Source organism: Sciurus carolinensis, chromosome 5, assembly GCF_902686445.1.
Source record: "Sciurus carolinensis chromosome 5, mSciCar1.2, whole genome shotgun sequence".
In the NCBI taxonomy this organism is placed as follows: Eukaryota; Metazoa; Chordata; class Mammalia; order Rodentia; family Sciuridae; genus Sciurus; species Sciurus carolinensis.
The window spans coordinates 54,340,057-54,352,064 of record NC_062217.1 but is presented as its reverse complement, the minus strand read 5'-3'; the positions used below and the strand labels follow the sequence as shown (position 1 = coordinate 54,352,064).

The 12,008-nt window shown below is 36.1% G+C and overlaps 1 protein-coding gene across 6 annotated transcripts in view; it reads left to right on the top strand.

The window, feature by feature from the left end:
- Positions 1-12,008, top strand: part of Diaph3 (diaphanous related formin 3) — a 545,588-nt gene that overhangs the window by 338,631 nt on the left and 194,949 nt on the right. The window lies entirely within an intron of this gene.

The following is a 12,008-nucleotide window of genomic DNA, read 5'->3' as shown; positions in this document are numbered from 1 at the left end:
CTCCAGCTTTTTTGCTGTGTCCGTGTGCATGGTATGTTTTTCCCCATCCTTTCACCTTTAGTCTATGGGTATCTCTTTCTATAAGATGAGTCTGTTGCAGGCAGCATATTGTTGGATTTTTCTTTTTAATCCAATCTGCCAGTCTATGTCTTTTGATTGACGAGTTCAGGCCATTAACATTCAGGGTTATTATTGTGATATGATTTGTATTCCTAGTCATTTGACTCGTATTTGTTCTTTGACATGATTTGGTTTCTCCTTTATTTGGGTATTCCTTTAGGCTAGCACCTCCTGTTGCTGATTTGCATCATTGTTTTTCATCTCTTCCTCATGGAATATTTTGCTGAGAATGTTCTGTAATGCTGGCTTTCTTTTTGCAAATTCCTTTAGCTTTTGTTTTTCATGGAAGGATCTTATTTAATCGTCAAATTAGAAGTTAAGTTTTGCTGGGTATAAGATTCTTGGTTGGCATCCATTTTCTTTCAGGGCTTGGTAAATGTTGTTCCAGGCCCTTCTAGCTTTTAGGGTCTGGATTGAAAAATCTGCTGATATTCTTATTGGTTTCCCTCTGAATGTAATTTGATTCTTTTCTCTTGCGGCCTTTAAAATTCTGTCTTTATTTTGTATGTTAGGTATCTTCATAATAATGTGCCTTGGTGTGGGTCTGTTGTAATTTTGTATATTTGGAGTCCTATAAGCCTCTTGTACTTGGTTTTCCATTTCATTCTTCAGATTTGGGAAGTTTTCTGATATTATTTCATTGAATAGATTGTTCATTCCTTTACTTTGTTTCTCTAAGCCTTCCTCACTCCCAATAATTCTCAAATTTGGCCTTTTCGTGATATCCCATATTTCTTGTAGATTCTGTTCATGATTTCTTACCATCTTCTCTGTTTGGCCAACTTTGTTTTCAAGATTAAATATTTTGTCTTCAATGTCTGAGGTTCTGTCTTCCAGGTGTTCTATCCTATTGGTTATGCTTTGTATAGAGTTTTTAACTTGGTTTATTGTTTCCTTCATTTCAAGTATTTCAGTTTGTTTTTTTTCAGTATCTCTAACTCTTTATTGAAATGATCTCTTGATTCCCGTATTTGGTATTTTAACTGTTGATTGGTGCGATCATTTAATGCCTGCATTTGCTCTTTCATCTCCTCCTTCAATGCCTGCATTTGCTCTTTCATCTCCTCATTTGCTTCTCTGATTGTTTTAATTATGTACATTCTGAACTCCCTTTCTGACATTTCTTCTGCTGTGTTGTCATTGGGTTTTATTGATGTAGTATCTAGGTTTGTTTGGGACATTTTCTTCCCTTGTTTTCTCATATTGGTCAGATATCAGTGGGAATCTGAGATATTGCAGATTTCCTTTATTGACTTATAGTGTCCCGGTAGATTTCCAGTGTATCAACTCCCAGCCTTCAGTAGCCTTAAGTCTTGGAGGAACTTGATAATGCAGTGCTTCCGAAGAAAGGTGCCCCTAGCCCCTACTGGTTCCAGCTGGCTCTGTGCGGAAATGCTCTCACTGTGGGCCTGCACCGTGCAGCTGGCCATGTGGGGGAAGCCCACCACTGGAGTGTGGAAGGCTACCTTGGGAAGACTCTAGCTGCCCTACCCTGCTATGATAACCCTACCCCTATCTGTGCCTGGCGCCCAGGCCAAGTTTTGCCCAGTGGGGGAGACTCACCCCGTGACTCTATTTTTGTCCAAGTCTCTCGATGACTCCCCTTCTTGAGTCCTGGGGTCTGGAGCGACTGGAGATGTAGTCCCTCTAGGTCGCCATCTTGGATCGCCCCGTGGAAAGAGCTTCCGGCCGGAGTGGGCAGAGCTGCCTGAAGAAGTCTCTGGCTGCCCTGCCCTGATCCCAGATGCTGCTTGGGGATCGAAGCTCTCTGTTGGCTCGGGGACTTGTGGCTGTCTCTATGTAGAAAAGCTCTCACTGGGCGGTCTGTTCCAAGAAGCTAGCCTTGAAAGGCACCTCCCACCGCAGGGTTCCAGGCTGCTTGGGGAGGTCGCTGGCTGCCCTGTCCTGGTCCCTGAAGCCGCTTACGGGCCAGAGTATGCTGTGCTGGCTCTGGGACTTGGAGCTTGTTCTTATCAGAAAGGCTCTCAGTAGGGGGCCTGCTCGGAGAACCTGGAGAAGCTGGCTGTGTGGGAGGGGCCCAGCACCGGAGTGCGCAGGGCTGTCTGTGGAAGACTCTAGCTGCCCTGCCCTGCTCCGATAAGCCACCTCTATTTGGGCCTGCCACCCGGGCCGAACTTTACCCAGTGGGCAGACTCACCCGTGGCTCTATTCTGGTCCGAGTCTCTCAATGCCTCCCCTTCTTAACTCCTGGGTTCTGGAGCGACTGGGGTTGCAGTCCCCCTCTAGTCCGCCATCTTGGATCGCACCCCGTGGAAAGAGCCTGCGGCCGGAGTGGGCAGAGCCGCCTGAAGAAGTCTCTGGCTGCCCTGCCCTGATCCCAGATGCTGCGTGGGGATGGAAGCTCTCTGTTGGCTCAGGGACCTTGTGGCTGTCTCTATGTAGAAATGCTCTCACTGGGCGGTCTGTTCCAAGTAGCTAGCCTTGAAAGGCACCTCCCACCACAGGGTTCCAGGCTGCTTGGGGAGGTCGCTGGCTGCCCTGTCCTGGTCCCTGAAGCCGCTTGCGGGCCAGAGTATGCCGCGCTGGCTCTGGGTCTTGGAGCTTGTTTTGATCAGAAAGGCTCTCAGTAGGGGCTGAATACAATATTTAGAGGGAAATTTATAGCATTGAATGTCTTAGATAAGAAGAGAGTTCTAAATTTAACCTTAGGAAAGTAGAAAAAGAGCAAATGAAATCTTAAGTAAGCAAACAAAAAAAATTAATATACATTAGAGCAGATATCAATGGAATTGAAAACATGAAATAGAGAAAATTAATGAAACAAAAATCTTATTCTTAAAATGATGAATAACATTGATCAATCTCTATTGTAACTAACCCTAGGAAAAAAATGAGAAGATACAGCTTACCATATCAGAAAAGAAAGACAGACTATCATTGCTGATCCCATGGAAATGAAAAGAATAACAAAGAATATTATGAACAACTCAGTGATCACAAATTTGGTAGTCTTGTTGAAATGGACCAGTTTCTTGGAAGACAATGTGTCACAGAACTTACACAAGAAGTAGAGGCCTAGGTCAAATAATTTATTCATCTTCTATAACATGAAGAATAAGGTCCAGATAGTTTCATTATTTAATTCTCTACATTTTTTCTGGGAAATATTAAGCAGATGGAGTAATCTCATTGTGTGAGACCAATTTAGTTCAACATTTCAAAATCCATGTAATTCATCACATCAACAAACTAAAGAATAAAACTCTTATCAATGCATGTAGAAAAAGACATTTGATACATTCGATACTCATTCATGATAAAAATTCTCAATAAACTTGCAACAGAGGGGAATCTTCCTCAAGTCAATTTCAAAAACTCTGTAGCTTACTTAAGGAACTGTATGCTTTTCTCAGATGTTGAGGAACAAGGCAAGATTGTCTTCTCTCACCTCTCTTATACAGTATCATATACAAATCCTGATTAGTACAATAAAACAAAAGAGAACATAGAGGTGTCCAGGTTAGTAATGAAGAAAAATGTTCGTAGATGAAATGATTGTCTATAGAGCCCTCCCCTCAAATCGACAGAAAAAAAAGTCCTGTAATTATCAAAGTTTTAACAAAGTTTCAAGACATGACAAACTCATTTGGTTTTGTTTTCATCAGTAATTGAGAATTAGAATATCATTTCCTCACTCCCCCCAAAAAGTAGATATTAACTTAATACATATAAGATCTATATAAAGAAAACTATAAAAAATTGATGCAAGCAACCAAAAATGATCTAGTGAAGATATAGAATTCCATGTTCTTGAAAAGACTCAATATTTTTAAGATGTTACTTCTTCCTAGTTTGACATTTAGATTCAACATAGTGACCCAAAGTCTTAGCAAGTTATTTTGTGGTTGTTGACAAATGATTTCCAAGTTTATATGGAGAAGCAAAAGACTCAGAAGAGCCAACTCAATAGTTAAGAACAACAACTAAGAAAGAGGTTCTGATACCACCTGACTTTAAGACTTAGTGTAAAGCTACAGTGATCAGAACATTGTGGTATTTGGTGGGGAGTGGGGGAGTGAGAAAGAAAGAGCAGTGGAACAGAGCAGAAAGCCCAGAAATAGACCCACATAAATAAAGTCTACACAAATGAATAAAGGTATATCAAGGTAGAAATAGTCTCTTAAAGAAAAGGTGCAGAACACTTGAACATTCTTCACATTCTGCCTTCCCCAACCCCCCAAAAAAAGACCTAAATGAATGTTAACATACTTCATGTCTTTCTGAAAAAACTAACTCTAATGTATCATAGACCTACTTGAAACATTGTACTTTTTTGTTTGTTTGTTTTGGTGCTAGGTTTTGAATCCAGGGAGACTTTACCCCTGATCTATACCTCCCCTTCAGCCCTTTTAATTGTTTATTTTGAGACAAGGTCTGACTAAGTTGCACAGGCTAGCCTTGAATTTACAATTCCTCTGCCTTAGCCTTTTGAGTCACTAGGATTATAGCAGTCTACTACAGCCGGCTGAAGTTATACTATGTACAGAGGAGTTTATTACATAAAACCTATATGACCTTGAATTTTGCAATGCCTTTCTGTTCATTTAGATATAATACTAAAAGTATAATCTATCTAAGAAGAAAATTGATAAATGAGCTTCATTCAAATTTCTGTTTGTGAAAAGTAGTTAAGGAAAACATAAGCGACAGACTGGTTGAAAATCTTTGCAAAACACCTGATCAAAGACTTTTATTTAAAATAAAGAACTTTTAACACTTGGTAATACGAGTTGAAAAGTGATCAAAAACAAGATTTACAAATGGCAAATAATCCTAATGAAAAAATGTTGTAGGGTTAAAATGCTCTATGCTGGCATATGGACTATGTAAGTTAAAGACACGTGAAAGGTAGCAGGTGTGAAAAGATCAGTTTGGTTCCATGCTTTTTCTTAAAACCAAAAGATGACATTGTGAAGTAAAAAGTGCCATACCTGTATTTAAAACAAAAACAAACAAAAAAACACTTTCTTCATTTTCAAGGATGAGAAATAGAAATTGAGAAAATTCTTTATCAACTTTGTTAAAAATAACTCATCTTTTGCATCTTTCCACATAATTTAGTTATTTTTACCACCATTGAATATTCTGTGTCTAATCCAATACACAAGTAACTGGTGTTAGCTGCTGCTTTGAGTCTTTATTTCCTTACCAGGGCTCTTGTGCCACTTGAAATTTATGCTTTTCTCCTGTTTATCTCGCCTATGCCAGTTTGATTGTCAAACCCAGATAGAACCCGAAGTCAATAGAGATGGAGTTTTCCACCCCTACCATATGGAACATCACATGTCATTAGGGAATTATTAAGTAATAAAAATAGTGAGACACCACTATACCTGTTAAAATGACTGAAAACGAAACGCTGACGTAAAATGCTCATGAGGACTTAGTGCGGCAGGAGCACTTATTCATTGTTAGTGGGAGAGAAAAATGGTATATCCAGTTTGGAAAACTGGCAGTTGGAAAACTACATATACGTTTACACAATTGTCACACTCTTAGCTATCTATGTACCCAAATTAGTTGAAAACTTAGGCCTATGCAAAAACCTTCGTTAGTTTAATGCAACTTTATTCATAATCCCAAAACTTGACAGCAATTATAAGATGTCCTTTAATAGTGACTAGATAAACCCTGGTATGTTCTTACAGTGGAATATTACTTTGGTGTTCAAACTAAATGCCCTCTAAAGCCAAGGAAAGATACAATGCTAACTTAAATTCACATTTCTAAGTGAAAAAGAAAAAAAGCCTGAAATGTCTACATAATACATGTTCTAAAGAGAGAAATATAAAACCAGTTAAGATCAGTGTTTGCAAAGGGTTCTGGGGAGAGGGTAGAAAGATTAGGTTGGAGGAACTGTTCTGTATGTCACTCTAATGATGGATTCATAACATTTTAATTTTTTTATACATAGTATTGTAGAACACAAAGAGTCAAGCCTAATGTGGACTCGGAACTCTAAGTCAACAATAGTGTCAGTATTGGTATGTTATTTGTAATAGACATAACACACTAATGCAAAATGTTAATAGCAGAACTTGTTCCAATGGTAAGGGTGTATAGGAACTCTCTGTATTCTGCTTATTATTCTATAAAATTAAAATGTCCTTAAAAAGGATTCTGTTAACATAAAAAATTAAAGGTGACAATTTGCTTAGTTTAAAATTAATGTACTTGACCCATTTATACTAACTATATATCTAGCATTTACTTCAATTTTTATTACTTATTCTTATGAAAATTTTGTTGTATTAGATTATTAGTGTTCTAAAATAACATTTGAGTTACCAGCTTTGTTTAAATAACATTGGACCCCAGTGAGTTCTCTGAAACTACCTCAAGAATATTTTAATAATTATTGGCATGTATTACTCAACTGTTTCATGGAGAATTTTTCTAATTTGCATATCCCTATAATGGCATTTGAAAATGTCAGTCTCACTGCAACCCACCCTACTTAGTTGTTCTTGGTTAGAGTTTTTGTCTTTGGTGGAAGGGGCTGATGTTATTGGTGAAAAATATGTTGTACTTGTACCTTTGATCACCAAAGAGCTTAGGGTTTTGCTATGTATTTGTATTCTAATTGTATTTATTCATTTATGAATTATTTATTTCAACTCTTTTCCCATTTTTCTGTTGTAAAAGTAATTTCTCACTTCTAAATTTTAAAAGGAATTGATAGTTCTTTTTATAAAGAACATTGAACTTTAATTTTTTTGTCTGAAAAGGGGGAAAGTATAAATACGCACAATAGTAAACATAGAGTAAATAATGTGATAGCTCAATTTCTGAAATGGAAAATTTCTTTTCATTTAAAAATTTCAGCTGTTGAAATTCAAGAGAAATATGTTAAGATATAATTCAGCAAAAGTGGTAGAAACCAGTCTATAGTAATACAGAAGTCCTCATTATGTCAAACCTCTTTTTGATCATTTAGTATTTTAACTCTCATTATTTTAAAACATAAATTAAGCAGTTACTATAAGTATTATGTATGAATATCGTGTGTGATTGGTATAATATTTATATTATCTACTATTATCAATTTGATTTATATCTTCAAAATCATTATTAAAATTTTATTATAGGTAGTAATGACTGTGAAAGTGGCATAAACATCTTGTTTTATTTCAAGATTTTTTACTTCCACTCATATTGGAGGGATAACCCAGTCTTTTTGAAAACCCTTGTAGCATAGTGATTATTTTTCCTGTATACTCACTCTTGTACACACCTACAAAAGAAAACATCTGTTCTATAGTGGTGGTCAGTGACACCAGTGAATTGGAACTGGCACATTGACTTTTTGAGCTTCCCACCTCAGCAAAAAGAACATGCTGTTTGTCAGTACATCTTCACACATCCATTTTCATGTGGATACCTTGAATTTATTTCCAGAGATGCTATTCACTTGATTCTGCAAAGGATTGAGATGGAATATGATACCAAAGTGAACTTGTGTAAGTTCGTCAAAGGCTAAACTTTATAGATCTCTCTTCCTCCAACCATTTTGATATAATCTTTTGTCAGCAGTAATGTGATAGAAACATGTAAATGCTAGTTGCTTGAATGATGGGATTCAGGTGCTATTTTGCACATGTTTTACATAAAACAATAGAAAGAATGTCATGCTCTTGGAACTAAAAATGGCCTCAGGAAGACACTCTCTGCTTATAGAGACTTTCCAGGCTTGAATTTGCAGGATTTAGGGGGCATTAGTTTTTTAAATTGCCTAGATACTCTTGTTATTTTTACTACTATTTTTGTATGTTATACATTTGAGAATTTTGTTTCTTTTGACTTCTAGTGAAAAGCTACACTAAAGATTTTTGTTAAAAGAAGTGTATTCTTAGGTGGTTAACAGTGTTATCCTCACATGGACATGGGATCACATTTTGTTCTACCAGGTAATAGATGTGTAATCTTACGTAAGCAACCTGATTTCTCTATACCTGTTCTTACATCTAAATAATGGTTGTAATTCTAGTTGCTTCGTTATAGGAAGTGTTTTAAGCACTTAACATATGCTGTGTCATTTGGTTAGTCCCTGTTTCATACCAAATGCCAAATGAATAAGAACTCTTGCTGTCATGCTCAATATTAATATCACAGGTTGGAATCTTCTAGAAAATCATGAGGTCATTACCAGATTCTCAGAATTTTGTCATGTTTCTGGTGTTCACCAAAGTCTACCAAATCTAGGGGCTGGGGAGATAGCTCAGTCAGTAGAGTGCTTGCCTTGTAAGCACAAGGCCCTGGGTTTGATCCCCAGCACCCAAAAAAAAAAAAAAGTCTACCAAATCTAAAGTGACAGTGCCATGATGATGCTTAAATTAAAAGACTATAATGTGGAGAATTATTAACTCGACAGTATTCTTAAAGTACCCTTTTATTTTTCAAAGAGTAATGGGTGATAGTTTTTTGGATTCTAAAGATAATGAAGAAGCTACTTAGTTTTTATTTTAAGAATTTTCTTCATATGACTGAAATAATGGGATCTTCTTTAAATGTCATCCAAATTCATGCTTAATACTTTAAACATATTCTAGACCCTTGCTTTGTATCTACAAGGGAGTTTTACTCCAGACCAACAACTAGGCCATGATTTATTATAGGATCTGCTTTTAACATTATTTGTCTGGAAGGAGCAGAGTGACTGGAGAAACTCCATCCATCTTTTTGTTTATTTGACATTTATGCCACATTAAATGTACTTTAAAGAAATAATACATGAATAAGAAATTCTGTTTAATGGTGATGATTACTCATCAGTCAGATAAATCTCTTAACAGTAATACAAAAGAAATCCTATCAAGCTCTGTCTGTTAAAATTTGGATAAATCATATTTTTTAACGGGAACAAAGTTTTAAAGCAAATACTTGTTTCATTTTCTTTCCAAGAGCTATTATTACAAAATATATTTAAGTTGTTCTTAATTCCAATAAAGTTAACACTGTCTCCCAAGCTTTACTTGTTCTATATTAGTCACTTCTTATGATATGACTGATTAGTAGAAACAGACTTTGCCTTCTTTAGTTGTTAATGTCTACCACAAAAGTGAAAAACGTATGTGGAGCGAGTAGATGTAGTTGTTGCTAAATACGTTTTGTGTGCACATGTGCACACTCTTTCATTTTTGGGGGATACTTCCTTTTTATTTATTTATTTTAGAAGGGATTATGGGGGAAGGAGAAAGAGAAGAACAATTGAGGCAGAAAGACTACCCTGGTAGCATTGTGAACTTTTCCTAAGAATGCTAGAACATGAATGAAGAATCTCTGCCCTGGGATTTAGAGCTGCAGAATGGTTTATAACTGAGACACTATGAATCATCAACCAAATGCTTCTTATCTGGGCTTTTTATTCATTAAGTTTAGTTTCAGATTTGTTTGGAAGTGTGAGTGATTTTTTTTTTTTAATCTCACAGTTATTAAACACAGATTTAGGAACAATGGGAGAAGTATTCTTCTATTACTATTCAGTGAATATACTTTCTAATATTAGTTTCTTACCAATGTGTGGCCTGCTAATTAGTGGGCGATTTTAATATGACAGCCTGTGCTAAATTAGCCCCCTTCCTAAATTACTGCTAGCTTTATATTGTCTCTGAATAAGTTGAATCTGTGTTTGACCAGAAGTACTTAACATTTATTAAACTGGTAGATATTGTAAACTATATTGTGTTTCAGAATTATAATTTTCAATTATAATTGCTCATGAATAAAGATTGAGATCTATCCACTTGTTGTTTCATCGTAGAGATATTTCAATATATGAATCTTAGTAGTTGTTGGATGTTTAGCTATATTACAGATCTTTCTAGAAATCTTTCAGGCTCTACACATTACAGAAGGAGATGGCATTTGTGTTTTATTCATTTTTCCCCACAGGTCACTTACATAGTTTCTCCTTTCTTGAGATAGGGAGTATATTGTCCTTTTATGAGGTGGGGTAACAGTAACTGAGAGTCCATGGAAAGAAGGAACAGTACTCTTCAAGTAATCACTGATACAAAGGAGAAAAGGAACTTTGGTATTAGGGTACTTCTTAACAAAACAGAGGGCAGCTTTTATGCTAGCTCTATTATATTTATGAAAGTTTGCTGCTTTCAGGGGGGCCTTATCTGTTTAAAATTATAGTATGAATGAAACGACAAAGTTGTAAAAATGTTACAGATTAGATTAGCATTCTCAGGTTTATATGTAAAAACTGAAACCCATAGAAAAATTTCAATTGACCCAGGCATGCAAAAATAACTTCAAAAGCTAGGTTTTTTTCATTTTTATTCTGTTTGTTTTATTTTGTTATTTCACTATGCCTGTGTATACCCAAATCTACTATAATGTGTAATTTTGGAATTGAAAATGAATTTAGAGTTAACATTTATATGTTGAGTTCCATTCTTTTATTTTTACCTGTGTGCAAACTAAAGTCCAATAACTTGCCCAAGGCTATTAACTTGTTAAGGGTATGTTTAGCATTACTAAACATACATGCTAGTTGTCTAGCTAGTAATGTCTTCATTTTTTTTTAACAGTACACTTCTAAAAATTTAGATATTGTGAAATCTATTTCTTTTAAATTAAGTATCAAATAATGACTTACGTGTTCACACAGTCTACTTTTTAAAGTGCCAGCAATCATTTCTTTTTGGTGTGGTGCTTGGGTTATCTATTAGCCCTGTGTTCATACAACTCTAGGCCCAGCACTCCCTACTGCCAATTATTACATGAAACCCCAGCTATTCCCTGCTTAGATTTAACATCATAATTTCTAGTTTCTGATTGGCCACTTTCGATTAGGATTGGTCAAATCTGTTCTTCTGAAGCCTGTATTTTTTTTTTTTCCATCCTACATACCAATCAAGGTTCATCTGATCAGCTAATTGACTTGAAGTGGAGAGCTCACAAATTGGTGCTCCAAGATCAGTCCATTCCTCCATGTACTCAGGTCTACTCATGTATTCTCAACAAGGACATTATCACCCTTGAGGGATAGAAAGTTGATTCTTAGGGAGCAAAAAACTCATATTTTACTGCATTTATATATAAAGCACATCTATATATACAGTACATTAATATAAATGTAGTATACTTGCGGTTTTAACATTTCCTAGTTATAGACAATTAGGCACAATATACCTAAAAGGCTCTTTAGGGGGCATTAATGAAAAGCTTAGAACTATAGTTCCACATCTGTGTAAATCTACCTCTTTTCAGGACATTTCCACTTGAATATTACTTAGAAGCTTTACACTCATTTTGTCCAAAACCGAAGCAATTATCTGCTTCTCATTTTTTCTGACCTGTCTCAAATAATGGCGTCACATGGGTCTCTAACCCCACTCAGTCCATTATCTCCATTCCTGGGGCACAACCTCAGTTCACGTTGTCTCATTTCCCTACCTGAATTATTGCCACAGTTTTTCAAATTGCTCTTTATGCTTCTGTTATTACCCTTGCTCTAATCTTTTATCCACACCACATAGGAGCTTTCTAAAATGTATATGTAATCATATCTCATCCAGTTTAGAGTCAAAATTGTATTTCTGTTACATGGCATAACTTGCATTTTTTTTCATAGTCTTTTCAGATTTGTATTTTCCTGCTTTCCTTACTTGCTCTCATCAACACATACACACTTTTATTTTGAAGTCACTCAGACTCTTCAAATGTGCCATATTCCTTCTCATCTGTGGCTCTGGTTTAGTCAGTTTATCAATACTGTATCAAAATATCAGGATGGTTAACTTTTAAGAAAAGAGGGTTTTAGCTCAATTTGGGAGGTTTAGGGGAGTGGTGCCTTCCGAGGGTGTTCTGATGCTTGGCAAAGACAGGAGTGTGTATGTGAGAGCAAGTGATCACAT